The sequence below is a fragment of the Numida meleagris genome, chromosome 2 (assembly GCF_002078875.1).
Source record: "Numida meleagris isolate 19003 breed g44 Domestic line chromosome 2, NumMel1.0, whole genome shotgun sequence".
NCBI classification, from domain to species: domain Eukaryota; kingdom Metazoa; phylum Chordata; class Aves; order Galliformes; family Numididae; genus Numida; species Numida meleagris.
The window spans coordinates 96,614,485-96,617,361 of record NC_034410.1 but is presented as its reverse complement, the minus strand read 5'-3'; the positions used below and the strand labels follow the sequence as shown (position 1 = coordinate 96,617,361).

At 45.9% G+C, this 2,877-nt stretch overlaps 1 long non-coding RNA gene across 2 annotated transcripts in view; it reads left to right on the top strand.

Moving 5' to 3' along the window:
- The window catches only part of LOC110393885, a 6,615-nt gene continuing 5,428 nt past the window's right edge, over window positions 1,691-2,877 (top strand). For both annotated transcript variants that reach the window (XR_002435248.1, XR_002435249.1), the window contains exon 1: window positions 1,691-2,028. This is a non-coding gene — a long non-coding RNA (uncharacterized LOC110393885). The remainder of the gene's footprint in view (window positions 2,029-2,877) is intronic.

Genomic DNA, 2,877 nt, shown 5'->3' with positions numbered 1-2,877 from the left:
AATTAAGAATCTTCTACTTCTCTAAACTACACTGCGATTTAGCTCAAGGTTATGTAACACCAGACGATACCGTTTCTGTTCAGCGCTACCCTACATTGCTTTGTAATATGTGTTCAGATGGGGCCCTCTTGTGTTTGCTAGGTTTCCTTACAACATCCATTAAACCTGAGAGCTATTCCGTTGATCTGCATTCACAAGACAAAACTCCAGAAGGAACAGCCAAGCTTCTCTCCTCTGGTCTTTACAAAATATTCTGTTGGATACTGTATCAAGCTCTCAAAGTGTATCTTTTAAGAGATGTTCGGTTTTGTTTTGAAGATGACAAGTGAGAAAGAATTAACCACTAGCTCTGTTGCTGTTACTTAAAATCATAGAATCATAGAATAACCCAAGTTGGAAGGGACCCATAAGAATCGTCGAGTCCAACTCCTGGATCTGCATACAACCACCCAAAATTCAAGCCCTATGTCTCAGAGTGTTGTGCAAACACTTCTCGAACACCATTAAGCTCAGTGCCATAACCACTGCCATGGGGAGCCTGTTCTAGTGCTCAACCAGCCCCTAGTGAAGAACCTTTTCCTAAAATCCAACCTGACCCTCCCCTGACACAACTCCCTTGGGTCCTGTCACTGTCACCAGAGAGAGATCAGCATCTGCCAAACTTCGCTGTTTGGCAGTAACCGTTGTAAAGAACAAGAGCCTAGTAGTTATTATGAGTGACATTTATGAGTGCTTATGACATTTATGATTCACGCCTGCATGCTTTCTGTATTGATATTCAAAACCTGGCTAGACACAGTCCTTAGCAGCCTGCTAGAGCTGACCCTGCATGGAGCATGGAGGGTTGGACAAGACCCTCTTGAGGGTTGCCTTTCAACCTCAATGGCTCTTTGATTTCATAATTCTGCAACATCTACCACATATGACTTTGAATCATATGGGTGATTTTCAAAATGAGAGGGGAATTTGTGTTATCCCATAATGTCTCATAATCTTATTCTGGAACCACAGGCAAAGTGACTTAAAATTTTGCTTTACCGCCAGCTTCCACCTCTGCTTCTTATCCAACTCTGCAGAAAAGATCACATGGTCTGTGCACCACTCTGTGTTTCTGTTTCATCTCTGCAGCCTTTAAACTATCTGTAAGAATACATCTATTTGTTTTAGTGGTACTTTGATAGGACACCTTTACTCTAAGCAGCACTTTGAAGGAGACAGAAAAAAGCAGCCTCTAGGTGAAGGAACAGAATCAAAACCAGAAGAAAGATGTAACAATGGAGAAGAGAGAGAGAAGGACAGTGTAGAAAAGGTAGGATGTAGAACAGAAATGCATAGATGTGAGGCATGATGCTGCTCTGAAATACTGTGGGAAGGAATGGTATGTAAGAAGCACATTCATCACAGGGAAAATCTGGCACAAAGAACTGTAGGGAAGCACTACCCTAAGTTACCTTTTCTCCCCTGTAAATGCATCTGTAGCTTTTATTAATAATGTAAGTATGTAGGGGAAGCAGATCTGTAAGTGCAGTGATTGCTGAGCAGGCTTAGAGAGAAAAAAATACTTACATTTTGCAGTTTAAAAGAAAGAAGAATTAGATAGTTGATTCACTTAATCACAGAATCATAGAATGGCCTGAGTTGAAAAGGACCTTAAAGATCTTGTAGTTCCAACCCCCCTGCTGTGGGCAGGGCTGCGAACCAGCAGAGCAGGCTGCCCAGAGCCACATCCAGCCTGGCCTTGAATGCCTCCAGGGATGGGGCATCCACAACCTCTCTGGGCAGCCTGTTCCAGTGCGTCACCACCCTTGGAGCAAGGCTGCAAGTACTTGCTGTCAAGTAAAGATAAGGGAGCAGGACAGATGTCTTGTTGTTAATGATAAGGAGGCAAAAGAGGTGCTTCAGCTCAACATGTCCCCAGCAGAAGCCAATTTGGGCTATCCCTCCCTTAAAGGTTAGAAGTTCACAGCAAGGGAGACTTTGAGCCTTTGTGAGGACGACTACTAGCCTTCATCCAATGGCCACCAGATGGTGAGGCCCTCCCCACATTTTATGACACGTGCTCAGAAGGGTGGGACTATACGCAACCAATTTCTCAGAGATGTAACGAATATGTATATGCTATGCCTACAAATATGCAGTTGCTGCTCCCCTCGGGGTGCATGTTCGGTGGAGCGATCCCCCATGCACCCAGTGCTGTATTAAAGGAATTCCTGCTTGACATACCTCACTGGCGTGTCAAGTTACTCTGTTGGATTTCCCAGCTTCACTTGTTTCCATCTCTTGCAATCCCCGAGGTCCCCTCCTCCTGTCTGACTGCTGGAGGGTGGATGATCGTTCCCTGCTCACAACTCCTGTCTGCACACTGCTGCCTGCATGCCCTGCCTGCGCTATCTGCCACACAAAGTCCTCCTGACGCGCCGTACCCTATTTGCCTGTCCCGTTCGCCGCACTCCCTGGGGCCCCCATTTGTACAAATGGGGGGTGAGGGGAGATGCTGGCGCTCTTCCCTCTGCCCACTGGGGAGAGCGTCTGGGAGGGCTGCATCACACTTTCTCTGCTTCTTAGAGCTCCTTTGTCGAGGGTTTTGGCCGTGATTCGGACCCTCTAAGAACAGTCCCTTGGCGTGAGACTCTGCTGCAAAACTGATCCGCTCGAGTTCTCTTCTCCAACAGTTTCTTCCCTCATATTTTTCCTGAACTTTTCCCTCATCTTCTTTCCAAAACTTCCCCATCTTCCATCATCTCCTTCTCAGTCTTCTACCTCTGTCTCCTTTCCCCAATCTCTTCTCTTCTCTTCTCTTCTCTTCTCTTCTCTTCTCTTCTCTTCTCTTCTCTTCTCTTCTCTTCTCTTCTCTTCTCTTCTCTTCTCTTCTCTTCT